General features: G+C 36.2%; 1 protein-coding gene across 1 annotated transcript in view; it reads left to right on the plus strand.

Moving 5' to 3' along the window:
- GPC5 (glypican 5) overlaps positions 1-18,141 on the plus strand; it is a 686,278-nt gene that overhangs the window by 222,383 nt on the left and 445,754 nt on the right. The gene's annotated exons all lie outside the window — the stretch shown is intronic.

Genomic DNA, 18,141 nt, shown 5'->3' on the forward strand with positions numbered 1-18,141 from the left:
CAGTGGATTTTACAGATAGCTGATTTAGTCACATCAGACTTTCAATAAAATGAAGATAGAGTGCTCCTTGAGATTATTATCACTTAGATTCATATTCAAATGATATTATGTTCATTTTAAGCACTATAAAAATAATAAAAATGTTACATTCTAAATGGAGGCTGCATGTGTATTATTTGAAATAGGTCTAAAGTGGCACTTCTCAAAATTATAGAGTAATAAGGTCATCTCCTTTAGCAATCTCATTTTTTAATGTCAAAGTAATTGCCTCTGAGTCATATATTATTGCTGACCCATATGTTGGCCTCTGAACCAACAAGTATGCGGAACTACTTATCTCATTGTATAAGCTAGAGACCTGGAGGGGTGGAAGGGATATTTGCCAGGAACACAAACCCAATATGGTTATCTTTGTGCTCCGATAATCTGAGTACCTTATATTAAGGACTCAAAATTCTACTTTTAATTTCCTTACATTTTTACTATTTAGATTGAAAACTATAATGATGAAATGTACCATCCTGGTTTTCAAAAATCTCCATGAACTTAACTTTTGTCTTGCTTCTGTGATGAAACCAGATTATTCAGAGCTGCTCTGTTCTCTTCCTCAGTTTCTAGTTCAACCCTCTGTACTTCAGAAATTTGCGTGGCTCTCCATGCTGCTTCATATATTTATTGCTTGCCTTTATATGGCACTTTCTCGTGAACTTGTTTGCCAAGCTCTGTTTCATTCTTGGCTATTAAAAACCTATTTCATGGATAAGAGTGTGGAATAGCTGAATTCCTGCTCAAGCACCAACCTCTTTGGACTTCTTCTCAGGAGACTTCCAAGAACTGTCTGGATGCCTTTCTGAGTGATCTGCCCTAGCTGTTTTGGCCCTGCTCTGGTGGGGGGTTTGGACTCAATGATCTTCTGATGTCCTTTCCAACCCCTGATATTCTGTGATTCTGTGACTTCACAACTTAAATTATTTGGCTGTTTTATATGCAATATGCAATCTGTCAAGTGTTACTGGAGCATGTGTAACTGATTAAGAATGGATATAAAAAAAAAAAAAAGAAAGAAAAATAAATAAAAACAAATCAAACCAATCCAAAGCAAACAAACAAAACCAACAATAACACAACAAAAGACCTGCAAAATACTGAGGGGAACTTGATGTTGTTAAAAAGGTAGTTTCCTGCTTCCTTTAACTGAGCAGTTGGAGCCAGGCCACTAGGGTAGGGAGTACATGTGGTTTCTAATGCCTGTGGGTTCAGGGCCACTGCTCGTCTCAAAATCCACAGGGTTATAAACCATTACAGGCAAGAGAAAAGGCAGCTCTCTCTCTGTCCCACTGATATTTCTTCAGCTTGTGTGGAGAAATTTGAGATTCATGAGTTGAAATTGTGGGAATGGCTATGGGCATCCAGCCTAATGATTAGGATGGCTTACTAAGAGCTAGATGTCAAAAATCACAGTCTCTGCTGCCATGGATATTTAATCATTTTATCCAGTAGCTGTAAAACAAAGAATATGTACCTTTGTATAAAGATATGGAAACTTTAATCTTAATCCATTTCCTTCTCAACTATTAACAACAAATCACAGTCCTCTTTCTCTCTGGCCAAATTAATCATAGAATCCTAGAATCATAGAATCCTAGGGGTTGGAAGGGACCTCAAAAGATCATCTAGTCCAACCCCCAAATTAATCTATAAATGAATGACCTACTGATGTGACTCACTGACTAACATGCTGTCAACAGAGAGGAAAGTTTCCTATATCCAACTATTTATTGTGATACAGTATAGAATAAATCTGAGGCATGTCAGTCACCTGAATCATTATGTTGAATGATCTCAGTTGGCAATGAAGTAGCCTAAATTCCACAGAATCAATATAATTTATGTAAAACAGCCCAGTGAAGTGAAACATTTTTTAGGCAGCTTGAAATTTATATGTATAGATAAAGAAAAAAATGTGTTTAGTTAAAGAAACTTAACTCCTGTTTGCCAAAACTGACTGTGTTGGCCATCGTTAGTTGCTTGCTTAGACTGCTCTCTCCTCAGACCTGAAAGGCTGTGGCTTTTATGACAGTGGTCAAAGATCTAAAACTTATGACTAAAATGCGACTGCAACACTCCTGTAGTGCTTAAGACCTAGTTTCCAGTTGTTAAACCAGGAATGTGTAGAGACACAAATGAAACAATACTTTCCCAAGTCTCATGATACTGAAGTATGTTTTTGTCTCTTATTGAAGGTACTCATTATTACAATGTTTTTAAAATCCAGCCATTGTTTATAAACATTCTGATCATTTCATTAGGTTTATGATACAGGACAGAGATAATTAAGTTTCGCTCAGTATGTAGATCAGAACAGAAATGTGCACATCTGTACGCAAATATCTGTATATACATACACATACAAATATATAACTAAACACAGGAATTACATATATTTTCTCTACACAGGATTCATTTAATATTTTAACCATGTAAGACTTGCTGCTGGGTGCTCTTTCTCTGAAGTATAGTTTTGGCAACACTTTGACCCAATTTTCTTGTCTTCTTTTGACAGCTTTTCCCATAGGGAAGATAGTATGTTTGACTTACATTATCCTTGAACCCCTTGATACTTACTTGACATTAATTTCTGTAACCAAGGCAATATCACAACTGAAGTTAAAAATGAAGTATCTGGGAATAGCTTTGTTTAGATTGATTCTCCCCCCAGACTGCATACTAAGCAGTCACTCAGAGCTTCTAAACTTAGAACAGACTATAGACTTTCTCTTCTTTCCATCCCAAAAGGAAGAAAATGGAAACCTTCATTTCTGAGGAAGACCTTTAGCTTCCAGCAGTCCATTATAATCTGTATAATTTTCTCGTAAGTTTTGTCTTTCAGTTTGTCAGGATCTACTGAACATTTGAGTAAATTAAGTACTTGGAGCTTCTTTAGAAATGACTAGAAAAATCAAAGCTTGTAATTAGATGCATTGTACTGAATGTTCCAGAAAAAAATGGAAGTCTTTGACATCCTACTGATGCTCAGGTGTACAAGTCTCATTCCTGTAATAACTAGACAAATAATAATATTTAATTATTGTCTTTTCATAGTTTCTTTCATTATAAGTTAAGGTGACTTTACAAATGGAAAATTGAAAACCAAAGAGAATAATAGGCTCGCTGCAGGAAGCTTATTATTTCAGCAGTGAGTACCCCAAGGCTAACACAATCTCATCTCAGTTTAGTTATTTAAAAGTTCAGTATTGTGTCTAGACTAGTTATCTGGAACGCAGATGGCAAGTCATCATTTCATCATAAACAGGTGCTGTATTTCCCCTGTAGAGGCCCTTCTCTCTCTTTTCTTTCTACTCTGATTGTAGGGGAAGCTTAAACAAGAGATACTTAGTCAATAGATGTCTTAATTTTAAATAGCTAAAGATAAGTAAGTAGAATATAATTTATAGTAATTTTGTCATCTTCCTTCTTCTTCTGGAGGTATTTTCAGGGGAAAATAATGCCACATTTGTTTAAAGTCTCTATTTTATTAGGATTTGGTTGAATGTGAAGAAACTGAGAGACTGCCATATCTTCATTGTAATTTTGTCACAATGGAGCCAAATAAAGAACAATTACAGAGATTTATTTAACAATTAAACTGAACCAATTATTGTTATTATAAATTGAAAGTATGGTCTTCTTTATCGTTCTATAAAAAGTATTTTAGTACTGTTGGCCTGTGAACTTTTGTCATCTGAAGAGTAAATAAGTGTATTTAAGTCTGCTCATTTATATATAAAAGAAAAAAAAAAAATTAAATGTGATCTGTGGAATTCATAAAAATAAAAAAAAAATATTGGGAAGAAAGGGAAAACCAAAAGTTCATTAAACATCTTAAGCTTCCAGTACAATCCCTATCTTTGAATAATTTAGTATTAGCTATGAATGCTTTTTTAATGTAAAGTGTAAAGAATGAGTGAATATTTTTAAATAAATGTTAAATCATGGCGCTACATTATACATTCATTGACAACTCATTGGGCTTAAATATTGCAGAAAACACTGAAACATTCTTGAATGTGTTTTTAGCCTTTTTTACATCCACTGTACCATGACGTACTTTGTATACAGTGTTTACATTTTTCCTATTCTGTCTGATACTAAGAATGTGCCTGTAAAGTGTGCTATTGTAGTATGTGTCTTAATACACCAGTTCAAATAACTTCCTAATGGGTCAACAGACAACCCTTCAGCCTTCTACAGATGTTTCAGTTAATTACTCTGCAAGTAGTGACTTCTGAAATTGGAAATATTAATGCATATGCCACTATCTTCGAGTATTACTTTAATTAAAGCCCATATACTTGTGAATTGTCCTGAAATACTTTAAAAATTACCCAACATGCTTATAAAGGAGAGGGAAAAGCATCCAAGGTTAAGACAACGATATTTATCTTTGGTATAAAGCTCTTTAAGGACCAGCACAAGTGAAACTTTTACTCAACTGTAATTGGTAAAATGTGGCATTCTAAAAAATACTTAATTTCTAATAAAATAACATTATCACAAAACTGATACTACACTGTAATGCTTGCTTCTGTTATATAATACAATACAGCATGCTGAACAGCTTCTGATCCGTAACTCTGTATTTGTTCTTCACATGAGCTATTCACTGCACACTAAGAAGAGACATTTTTAATAAAAATTAAGCCAATCCAAACTGTCTAGTAATACAGTTGTGGACTGATTTTCCACCTATCCAAATGTACATGAAGTAAGCATGTTTGCATAAATGTAAAACTGGTTTGAATGAAGAGGGAGTTAAACCATATATCTTCTCAAGATAATGTTTTATTCTCTAGGATTTTTCAATATTGAAACAGGAATGGATGAGAGCATTTCATTTGTGAAAACAAAACAAACCAAACATCACCTCCCACATTAATATCAAGGAGATAGAAGTTATAAAATGTTTAACATGAAAAGCATTGTGTGTTTGATATGTGTCATTGATTCCTAGTTTTCACCATTGTCATTCATATGCATTAGGACAAATTAGGATGATACAATGAATCCAAAGCCACAGAGATGGGTTGGCCACTTACTTTGATTTATTATTAATCCATGTATCTTTTGCTACCTCTTAGAGTACTCTGGCAACAATAAAAAACAGTATCACTCCCACAGGGAATTTCACTACTTAGAATAAACAGGAAAAGATCTGTTGAGTGGCTCATGTCAGTGAACTTGCTGAAATAGCATTTCACTCTTGGCTTTGCACAGCAACTTAGGTTGATTCCTTCATTTGACCTTTATTTGCTGAATGACCTTCTTTTCTTTTGTCAATAATGATATTCAGGTTTATTGTCTGCTTGGTAGTCCTTCACCATAACTTCACTGTCTTTTTGTGCTAATTTTCCATAAATTACCTCAGAAAAAACCCACAACACTTAATAAAAAGAGTGGATTGTGAGATTGCAGCTTTTGACATAATTTGTAGTGGCATAGTCCCCATGGGACTGTGAGGTAAATATTGACCATGCCAACATTGTGTCAGGTATAAGTCCTAAAATTATCAGGTATGTTCCAAGTCCCTGGAGGTTTCTTTGATTTGTACACTGAAACTTTACCTTGAACAAAATATAAAATGTCAGGCTTCTGTCTCCAATGTTTGGTGTCCTACATAGTGCCACATGACCCTTTTGCCATTTTGAAGAAGATAATTTGGTGCCCTATACAGGAAGCAAGTTTCTCAGTTTTAGACTAATTAGGCTCAACAGCTTTGTGTTTCCAATGTGTTGGATTTATTTTTTTTTCTAAGATAATTCCTTTTGTTTTACCAGCTATATGCTGTAAATATGTATGTCCTTGTTTATGATAATTAATATCTCTCATTTAATTGCTCTGTTAAATGAAGGTACAGTAGAATTATTAAGGTTGTATGAAGATTTCAAGAATACTGTAAGAAGATGTTTTTATCTTTATCTAGATTTAGTGCACTTGCATATGTCTGCTGTTTAGTTATTTTCTAATGTAATAAGAATTTATTTTCTCATTTTTATACATGTGACTTACCCAAGGCACCTAGTTTAAATGAAATATGTGTCTCAACGCTCCCCTTCAGTTCTTTTCTCTTCAGTGGAGCTTGCAATACCAGAACACATTTATTTGTTGAGGTGCATTACAGATTGATATTAGCTCCCTCTCAGATGCTTTTTTTTTTTTGCCTCTGTGGAGAGTATGAGACAGTTTTGGAGTAATGAATTCCTGCCACTAGTCAGTGATGTTTGAGAGAATTTAAGTTTCTGTTTGGCAAAACACAGTTGTTGTCTGGGGTGTATTTTCTTGCTCTTCCTGACCGTCATTTTATATGACATATAAGAAGAGTGTCTCTGGAATTTAGCAATGTACTGCTGAGATATGTAAATAAATGTTAAAGTGGTTACCATTGATGAGACAACTGGTTTCCTTGGTATCTTTCAACAGAGAATTTTTCAAAAGTTCTTGAACATGTAAGAGTGTCAAGATTAAATTCTGAAGCAAAACAAAATTCCCTGCCATTCATAATATGATAAAGACATTTTCTTTACAGCTGGAAATAACGGCAGCTTCAGTATTTAAATTTTCATAACATTTGAGTAGAATTGAAAGACTAGAAGTCTTTGAGTTAGTGTGAACTACTACATTCAGAAGATTTCCAAGAAAAGGAGGAAGAAACGTTAGCAGAAAAATATATAATTTAAAAAAACATTTTATATAACCTTAGCTTTAAATAGATTACCTTTATCAGCTAATGCAGATACAAGCAAATCTGGTATATTTCAAAACTTTCATAACTGCTACTGATCAATTTTAAGTGAGATCAGAATTTATTTGCATTGCTAGAAGAAAGCTTCAAAACATGATTTTTCAGTGTGTAGATTATACCACTTCTAAAGAAGAAAATTTAGCTTTAGTAGTTTTCACTTAATTAGAAGTTGCATTCTTTGCAAAAAGGATAGTCTTACTTAACGATAAGACATTCTGCACCGAATTTCAAGTCTTTAGTAAAACAATCCATCTAAATACATCTTCCACATATAGCAAATGGAGAGAAGTTGGTGCTTTTTGAAGTCTCCAGAGGGAGAGCTGTCTATTTAATGAAGCCTTTGGGTCATCCAGTTATTCCATTAGCACTACTTACTGCTTATTGAGAACATATTTTTGGAAGACAGAGCTAAGATAAAAAGTTTTATGAACTGGCTTCCAACTACTACATATAAAATCCTCTCAAAAATGTTGGTGTTCGAATTAAGATCAAGAAGGGTTGTTGGCATTTTTTTGAGCTTTAGAAAAGCGATTGTAGGATTAGAACATAATAGAAATTTTTGAGAGGATAGATTTTTGTGCTGTACAAAATAACAAAGGCCTAGGTCACACTTGGAAATTCATTAAGAGAGATATTCTGAGAGGCTCTATAATAGTTACATAATTACATACTTCAGTGTGATTTGTCTTATTCCTGTGAACCTAGATCTAAATAAGAAAGTTTTACATTAAGTATCTCTTTAAACAGGAGTATTCCGAAGACACATCACTTAGTTTTCAAGTGTAGAAAAGCCCAAAGGGTGACTGTCAGTTTAAGCTTTAAAATTTCAGGTCTGAACAATGATGAAAATCAAGTATTTATCTTTTATTAGATACTTTTTAGCTTAAATGATTACAGGAACACATTTTTGTTGGAAGTGCAAGTAACACAGTTTTTATTCCATTGTTATTCACACTTAAGTGTTTTCTGTGAATTTAACAAGTTTATTTGCAATCAGTTTTTTTCCAAGTATATATATCAAATTACAGATTAAAAATAAATTCTCATTGAAAAATCCAAAGATATTTTATTATCTTTTAAAATAAATGTTGATCAATTTAAAAGTATTGAAAACATCTAGGAGAATTTGAATCAATCCTATATTTACTACAAATACTGTCTCTGATAACTAGGTGTAAAACTTTTTTGACCAATATTCTGAGACTAACTTAAAAATATCAATTCTTAAAATAGTATGCAAGAGTAGACAAACACAGCAAACACAACTGTCCAAGCTCCAAGAGTGTTTTATGAAGGCAGTGATCCTTTGATTTGTTCAGCTTTGCTAATTAAAATTTGGACCACTAAACATTCTCACTCATGTGTTGCTGCACATGCTTAATTTTTACTAGTATTGAGGTAATTGTTAATTTCTCAATTAACAGTTAGCCAGGATTTTTAAATGTCCAGCAATGATGAAGATGCTAGCAGTAGCAGGTATAAAATAACAGTTTTCAGCAATCTGAAAGCAAGCTAAGAAGGAGTTATTGAAAACCATATCCCAAGTTCCAAATAAAACAAAATGTAGTTGGCACACTGTGCTATCTTACCATTCTCAAACACAGTGAGACTATATAAATACAGGTGCCTGCTTGTAATGTGTAAGTGCCAGCAGCCTAAGCTGTGAAGTAATTAAGATTTCAATTAATGTGAGAAGCTGAACAAAACAAATCCCTTAGCAATATCAGTACATGAAGACCTGCTTTTCCAAAATAGAACATGAAATTAAGAAAATCCAGTGAAAGAGGAGCGTATTGTAAAAGTTTCATCTTGGTTACTGTAACAATGCAAGTTAATGGAGATGAATACAGGAGAACAAATGCGGTAAATAATTACATTCATTTAAAATGTAAGCTTTTTGGTCTCTTGTACATTATATTCTCTCTGTTTGGAGTTTCCCAAAGAATGCATAGGAAGGAAACACCTGGTTTCAAACTACTTCCCTGGCATTTCTGTGCTTACTTAAAATGGTCAACTGATGAAAATCAGCATTGTGTCAATTATACCAAATCAGTTTCAAACGCAGAACATTAAGCCAATGGAGATAATTCTCCATTGCTACCAGCTGACAAGTTAGGGGTGGATGCCTGCTTGCTCTCATTGAGATTACTCTAATGCTATCAGTTAAGATTTCACTTTGAGTTGAAATATTGCAAATGGAGGTGAGAATCCTGTTGCCACAAACTGATAAAGAGAGTAATTGTCAGGCAATGTCTCTGTGCAGTTGAAGCAGCTATGAACCACCTAAGCCTTTCACAGCAGTATGGCGACCTGATACACATGAGTATTTCAGAAGCAAGGCAATATACCCCAGTGATTAAGCCCTTCACAACTAGAGCAGTTGTCTCAAAATCATGATCCTGTAACCTGGCAACTCAGACATCTCTGAGTAGCTCTTGATAAAGTAAATGGGGCCAAACACTGAAAAGCCCAAGAAGTGATGGTAGAAGGTGATGGTAGCAGCTGACAGAGAGACACCAGGCTGAGGCCAACAGCTGAACTTGCTAAAGAGCAGGACATAATCAGGCTTCCTGGAAGAGGCTTAACTGGCAAGACATGTAGGGTTGTTCTAGAGAATAGCATTAGCTGTGATAATAAACCTTTTGATATTTAATCTTCCCACTTGGAACATAGTTCAAGTGCCTAAAAGAAGCTCCAAGCAATGGAAGAAGCAGCAAGTTTGAATCCCACTCATTATGTTCAGTTCTTCTTTTTCTGGATTTCCTTGCTTGATGTCCTAGTATACCTGAAAACATTAAAGGCAAAGTTAGTCCCTCTGTCTTTCACTTCAGCATCATCAAGAAGAGTGTAGTTCTAACCTGCTCCTCTGTCCAGTGTTTCAAGCTTACATATAAATAAAAAATGAATTTTACTATTACAAACTTGCCCCCTCAGTAACTGGAGGAAGTGACTATCTTGACCTGTTACTACTTTTTTGTCTGCTGAAATTCCCAGGACTATGAGGACATGCAGAAACATAATTTTCTAGAAATGTACAGAGACTTCCTTAGTTCTCCAACAGGCTGATCTATGATGAAAAGAAACTTCAAGTCTGTAGTGGCTCTGAGTTAATTTGTTTTTGTTTCTTGGGGTAATTTTCACTAAAAATTACAATAAGAAACCATGGTGGTTGGTTGTGTGCAGTTCCTCTTCAAACCTGTCATTGGTTGCATGTAAACCAATAATGTCTGTGTAACAGAAAAGTTTTCTAAAAATCACAGGGTATTGTGTTTCTCCTGTTGAAACTGTGCTCTTCTGTAACCTGGAAAGTGAAAGACACCTCAACAGAACAATTAGGCAAAGACGATCATGTGTATTAGACCTTGTTCAGACTCTATACAACCATGAAATCGTAGTGGGAGACTTATGGCTTTCAGAGGCATAATTTCCCAGTTTTTTGGAACTGCCTGAAGAATATTCCTCTTTTTTTTTTTTTTTTTTTTTTTTTTTTTTTTTTTTTGCGGGGGCTAAGTGGGGGGTGTGTGATGTTCTCTAGGTTTTGATGTGGATTTGAATCCTGTCAAACCTACAGACAATAAGAATAATTAGACAGTCCCAGAAGGAAAAAAACCTTGATGTTTCAAAATTTGCATGTACTTATACTTTTTACTTATAACTCTGTACATATTCTGTTTTTTCAGGTAAAATAAAAATTGTCTTTGAGTCTAGGTTTAAATCAGTTTTAAAAAATATTTGACTTTTGTGAATATTCTGCATAGTTATTTAAGGATCTTGGCCCACATTGCCATGGCTAGGTAATATTTACTATTCTGATCTAACAATATGTATTTTTGGTCAATATTTGGAAGGTATTTAGCAGTTTACATCTGTAAAACATGACACTGAGGTACTTTATGTCAGATTATTACAAGCAGGTATATCTTAACTGTATCTCCCTCCCAGTTTCCCCTTACTGAGGTATCTGTTTTCCATCTCTGGTGAATTATTGCACTATCTGTATGTCCCTCAGACTCACCGTAAGTCTTCAGGGCACATGCACTCATTTTACCTGTGTTCTTAAGTGGCAAGGCTATGTCATGCTGCTGTGATCCAGAAGCCATGTTGCTGTGCCCTGCAGCCATTTTAGGAAGCCCTCTCTGCTCCTTACTTCAGTGTTCAACTTCAGGTTGTAACTGGGCAAAACAACCCAATCAAACCAACCTCCAAAAAGTCATAGACTGGAAAAAAGACTCCAACGTTCCAGAATATGTATCTGGGAAAGAATGTTAAGGATATCTTTGGGGCCCATGTTGTGCAATGGGCTGTCCACACTGCAAGATTGGATCATCCTTACCACCTATCAAAATTATTGACCCTTCAAGCTGAGGCTCATGTCTTGAAACTCCTGATGAACTCAGCAGTACCTCTTCCTAGCAGGTCCAATTGTCCAGCTCTGTGTTGCTCCCCAGGCAATATGCAGGCATTTTAGCTTTCAGTTATGATGAGATTAAACTGAAATGATTGTACTATTTACAGGCCAGATGAAGCAAAGAACTTTGATGTATTTCTACTTCTGCTCAAGTTCCAGTTCTAGTGCACATCTGCATACCTCAATTCAAGTTTCACAAATTGCAGGAATTCTTATTTGAAAGTACTGAAATAGATTTTTCCAACTCAAAATTTTCCCTGTTTGTTTCCATAATTAATGTTTCTTCTTTTTGTAGTTAGATAATTGGTTTATTGAAAGAGTCCTTTATTAGCTGTATGAAAGACTGCTCTAAATAAGGCTGGCTTTATTTGAACTTCATCTGTTACTAACCAAGAGTTGAGTTACTGTACCAATAGCAGAGATAACTAGCACCAAATTTAAAGAGTTACAAGTCTGAAGCAAAACACTAGTAGCACAGGGAGATGAACTCTGGAGAAGTTTAGATCAGACCCACTTTTAGCATTGATTTCTTACTCCATTTTGTATGTTTTATGCTGATGTCACTCTACAAAGTAAGGATGAAGGAATAGAAAGTCATGGTGTTGTTGTCATATACATTAGAAAGTATCAGTATTTGTTGTCATCATAATATAATATAATTATAGATTATTATTTATGTTGGAGACATATAAAGGTACAGATCTGCCTTAAGCACCATGTCCAAAATTATTTATTCTTATGAGAAGGAATATATTTGTTAATTCTAATAGCTTTTCCAACTGCATGTACCAAGAAATCAATGATGGCAGCTAAAGCATGATCTTCTCTTTTAACAGAGATTTCAATACAATCAAATGTAAAACCCACCAACTGTTTTCATAGCTACAAGAGAGAGTAATAGGAAATTCATATGAATATTCATATATTGAGCTCAGAAAATGGGCACCTTGTTATTCATCACTTTTAAACATGTTTATAGAATACAAATATATTGGTACTTGTTTTTTTCTCCTAGTGTTGATGAAAATGAATAGTACTTGGGGACCAAGTCTGCCTATTAAAGCAGTGTGATACATTACCATACTTGCAAAGAAATGAGCACAGATGGTAGGTCTATAATTTCTCCAGCAATAAATTTGTCATCTTTTTTTCCCCAGGATTCAAATCTGAGCAACACTTGCTCAAGTCAGGCTACCTCTGTGGGAATCCTTGAAATGTTTTTCTCCATTACTTGTACATTAGGAGTAAAAGAAACAGAAAGTGACTAATGGTGTATTAAAACTGTATAATGAATGAAGTATCTCAAATAGTCTCAGCTTTTTTATGTTTTTCGCCCAACGAATGGGAAACATATTTTGCATGAAATGTAAGTCTACAGGGATGAAGTTTTATGTACCATGCTCAGATTCCCAATTGCCCATTTAGCTCTGACAGATCATTTAGTCCACATTAGAATGTTTGAAGATGCTAGATTTATAGACATTTCTTAATTAAACACAATGATATGTGGAAAATAAAACAACAACTTATAAGTAAGGTTATAATTTTTGTATGCAAAAGACATAATTTCAAGCAGCAAAAGGGTAGATTAAACAAAAAGAGATTGACTTCCATAATCTTGCTTTTATCATAAGACTCAATAAAGCAATACTTCAGAAGTGTGACAATGCCTTATTATACACCTGAAGAAATAAAAAATATTTTCAACATGCCTTGTGACTTGTCAGAGCCTGTAATTACAGAAGATTCAAGGTTAAATGGTAGATTTTATTGTAATTTGATCAAAGCCAGATCACTTTGCTGTGAAAGCAAATTTAATATGGCTTAGGATTTCCAATAACAGGAAAAAATGCTAATATATGCATTTATTTACTTCAGCATGTTGAGTTTGTTCACATTTGGGGGTTGTATACTGAGACGGATGTCATTTAGCATTGCAGCATCACATGAAAAATGTTATTTCACCTTTATGCTGTGAACTGGTATGCAAAAAGAGTACTGTGAAATTTGGTGTGGTGGGTTGACCCTGAGAGGATTCCAGGTGCCCACCAAGCCACTCTATCACTCCCCCTCCTCAGCTGGACAGGGGACAAAAATACAAGAGAAGGCTCATAGGTCAGGATAAATACATGGAGATCACTCAGCAGTTACCATCACAGGGAAAACAGACTTGATTTGGGGAATTAATTTAATTTGTTACTAACCACATCAAAGTAGGACAATAAGAAATAAAACCAAATATTAAAACGCCTTCCTGCAACCCTTCCCATCTTCCCAGGCTAAGCTTCAATCCCAGCTTCCCTACCTCTTCCCCTTGAGTGCTGCAGAGGGATTGGGAATGGGGGTCGCAGTTAGTTCATCACACATTGTATCTGCTGCTTCTTCCTCTGCCGTCTCTTCCTCTGCTCTAGCATGGCGTCCAACCAACAAGAGACAGTTCTTAATGAACTGCTTCAGCATGGGTCTTTTCCATGGGGTGCAGTCCTTCAGGAACAGACTGCTCCAGCATGGGTCCTCCACAGGGTCACAAGTCCTACCAGAAAACATGCTCCATCATGGGCTCCCGTCCATGGATACACAGGTTCTGCCAGGAAACTGCTACAGTACAGAAATGCCATGGGGTCACAGACCCCTTCAAGCCTCCCCATGGGGTCCTCCATGCAGGTGGATATCTGCTCCACTGTGGACCTTCATGGGCTGCAGGGGGACAGCCTACCTCACCATGATCTTTACCACAGGCTGCAGGGGAACAATGTGCTCTGGTGCTTGGAGCACCTCCTCCCTCTCCTTCTTCACTGACTTGTTGGCAGAGTTGTTACTCTCACATATTCTCACTACTCTCTTCTGGCTGCTGCTGCTCATCATTTTTTTTCCCCTTTCTTAAATATGTTATTACAGAAGTGCTACCATCCTAACTGATTGGCTCAGGTTTGGCCAGCATGGTTCCATCTTGGAAAAAGTTGGCATTGCCTCTATTGGAAGATGCTTCTTGCATCTTCTCACAAAAGCCAGTCCTATGTGGCTTCTCCTTCCTTGTAGTTGGAAAGCTCCATGGTGGAGAAGAACCTGGGGGTGCTGGTTGACAGCTGACTTAACATGAACTAGCAGTGTGCCCAGGTGGCCAAGAAGGCCAACAGCATCCTGGCCTGCATCAGGAATAGCGTGGCCAGCAGGAGTAGAGAGATGATTGTGCCCCTGTACTCAGCATTGGTGAGGCCACACCTCAAGTATTGTGTGCAGTTCTGGGCCACTCACTACCAGAAGGATGTTGAGTTGCTAGAGCATGTCCAGAGAAGAGCTACCAAGCTGGTGAAAGGTCTGGAGAATAAATCCTATGAGGAGAGGCTGAGGGAACTGGGATTGTTTAGTTTGAAGAAGTGGAGGCTAAGGAATTTCTTTACTGAAAAAGTGGTTGGACAGTGGAACAGGCTGCCTAGGGAGGCAATGGAATCACCATCCCTGGAAGTGTTTAAAATAAATATAGATATAGTGCTTAGCGACATGATTTAATCACTGAACGGGTAAATTAGGTTATGGTAGGAGGATTTAGGTTATGGTTGGACTTGATGGTCTTTCAAGGAAGTATTAGATAATAAAGCTCCTCTACCTGGGTAGCAGAAATGTATTTTGCCTTTGAGAGAGTCTGAAAAGAATATGGACTATAGCAGAATGACTAGCAGTGGGAGACACAGAACCAAATTAATTGGTAACACTTTTCCTGGGTCAGGGCAATCCCAAGCACAAATTCAGGTGGGGTAGAGAATTAAGTGAGAACAGCCACGAGGAGACAGACTTGTGTGTGTTGGCTGATGAAAAGCTCAACATGAGCCAGCAATGTGTGCTTGCAGCTCAGAAAGCCAACTGTATTGGGCTGCACCAAAAGAAACATGGCCAGCAGGTCAAGGGGGGTGATTCTCCCCCTCTACTCTGCTTTTGTGAGACTCCGCCTGGAGTACTGTCTCCAGTTCTGAAGCCCACTATAAAAGAAGGACATGGAGCTGTTGGAGCAAGTCCAGAGAAAGGCCATGAAGATGATCAGAGGGCTGGAGCACCTCTGCTATGAAGACAGGCTGAGACAGTTGGGGTAGTTCAGCATGAAGAAAGCTTCAGAGAGACATTATTGTGGCCTTCCAGTACCTGAAGGGTGCCTACAGGAAAGCTGGGGAGGGACTTTTTACAAAGACTTGGAGTGATAGGATGAGGCAGGATAATTTCCAGCTGAAAGGAGGTAGATTTAGATTTGATATTAGGAAGGAATTCTTTCCTGTGAATGTGGTGAAACACTGGAATGGGTTGGCAGAGAAGCTGTGGATGCCTCCTCCCTAGGAGCATTCAAGGCTAGGTTGGATGGGGCTTTGATCAACCTGGTCTAACGGAAGATGTCCCAGCCCATGGCAGGGGGGTTGGAACTAGATGATCTTTAAGGTCCCTTCCAACCCAAACCATTCCATAATTCTGTGATCATCAATTGAATTAAAAAAAGAAAAAGGACATTATTTTTCTCATAGTTATGCAGCCTATAGGCACATGTGTAAAAGCTGGGATTACAGCATTTGAAAAAAGTTGTTTAATTGAAGAATTCTGAGTGACAGAAAGTGAGGACATAGGTTTTGCATGCTGTGAAACAGAAAATGAGAGCACTATAGAAAGGACAGTCATAACCTTTAAGGTGTTTTGTTTTTTATTGTGTTGTAGCATGAAGAGAAACTGCTGTGCTGCATTAAACCAATGTGTTGAGTTAAACCAGTTGTCCATCTCTTGAGTGCAGTATTGTTCATCTTGAATGGTGAAGGCAGGAATTCCATATTGAATTAACCACTTTGAGACAAATGACTGTGAAAAAAGGATTTCTGAGGAAAATCTTGGAGAAGGTTTTCAGGTTCGACGGGTTTTTTAATTTTATCTTTGGAAGCTACTGTAAGATTTGCTAACTCTGCTGAAATTGCTGCATTAAATGTTCCTCCAAGTCTAGCAGAAAGGCTGCAGATTTTGTACACATCCCTATAAAAAGCTTTTCCTCATTACTACAAGCTGGCAAATTGCTCCATCACTACTAGACAGTACAAAAAGCTGTCTCCTATAAACCAAAATACCACTTTGTGATGAATATGAACAGTTCATATATCCAATGTATTCAACAGTGCTATGAAGATTTTTAAAAAACTCATTTCAACTACAGTGTTCCAGTGAACTACATGAAGTGCATTAAAGCCTTGCTGTACTGATTGTGTATCATGAACATCTGTTCCAAGTAATAGTATGGCTGGTGAATCAGTAAAGGGTTCCATAATGGCTTCAGGAATGAGCTTATTATTTTTAGTATTTACCATAAGTTCATACAGTATGTCCTGAATATTGGATACAGCTTCATTTTCTCAAATGAAGATTGAATAAAGCTGGAATCTTTAACTTGTGACTAATTCTAAGTGATCATTGCTGTGATATCTGGATACATAATTGAATTGAAATTTGATATTATATCTGCTTCCAGTGAACTTCATTGCATGCAGAAGAAATAGAGTACACTTGCCCTTAATAGCACATGCAGAGCTGTATGTAGAAGGTCTAGAATGTTATTATTTACTGTGTGAAATCCAATGCTGTAAAGGACTTAAGTGATGAAAGACTGCTGGCTCTTAATACCTTAAAAGTTGGGCAAAATTTTGTTGAGCCTCAGAATTAGTTTACTTTTGAAGCATTTTGCAGAACTTGTAGTCCAAAAAGTATCTTCTCATAATGCCGTGAGGAGCTACTAATTTTTGTCACACAATATAGAAGGTAAATTGTGCTCTCCGGGACCTATGGAAAGCTTAGAGTAATTTGGTGTGACAGGGTTAACTTATATCCATGAGCATGGCCAATGTCATTATAGAAATGATATCTGGGTCTGTGTATGCTTCCTTAGAAATATGCTCAATCTCACTTAAGGTGATATGTAAGCAAAGATCAAAGATGAAATATTGCTGTTATGTGGCAACCCTGCTTTAATGAACAGTGTTCATTGTTTAGCACACATGGAAGGTTTTCTGCAGAGCTAAGAGGAGCTGCAATATTTTTCATAAAGCAGAGTCTGCAAAATTTGAATCTGCTGTGTTGTCTATGCCCATATGCAGATCTAATAAGCAGGAATTAGGCATTTTTTACTCCATTCCTGATAGGGTTCTTTCCTTTCTTTGTCATACAGTGTAACAGCTGGCAAAATATTTTTGAGACAGAGATATATAGACCTATCCTCTTGTAGTGTATTCTCATAAAATCTAACATATGGAGGGTATTTGCATAATGTACAGAATCTGTGATGAGAAGGTAGATATTAATTTTTTCTTGCACAACTTGAGGATTAAATATAACATGGGAAGTTGAATTAAGAATGGCATTTTAATAAGCTACAGAATTCTGATAGATGGTTCATTTTAGTCTCGCTATTTTGAGCTTTGATATATTAGAAACAATGTTCTACTTACTGCAGCAGTTCTTTCTGAATGAACATATATCTGGTTTACGTTGCTTCTTTTTACATATCTATCTATTATGTAAATTTTGGCCTACTGTGTACTTGTATCAGTTATGTACTGTTAAATAATTTTTGCACAATTTGTCGTTTGTCATGACATAAACTTTCTGCATGTTTATTCACAAAAACAATAGGAAACTTAAAGTGTAGTTCTGAACATACTGTGTGTGTAGAACTTAGAGTTTGTTTTAAAAACCTGAAATGTCATGTAATTTTAGACAATCATCACATAGTTTGTGTTTCGCAAAACCAAAATGTCTTTGCACATACAAAAAATCCATGCAGAGGGCTGAATGTTTCTTGCTTCAAAATGTAGATAACTCTTTTCTTGTAGTAAACTTAAAGCTATAATAAATAATACAACCTTGTGGAATGTAGTAATTATATTATGGTGTATTTTTTCTCTGTGAAAAATATATG

This window comes from Apus apus, chromosome 1 (assembly GCF_020740795.1).
Source record: "Apus apus isolate bApuApu2 chromosome 1, bApuApu2.pri.cur, whole genome shotgun sequence".
Classification (NCBI taxonomy): Eukaryota; Metazoa; Chordata; class Aves; order Apodiformes; family Apodidae; genus Apus; species Apus apus.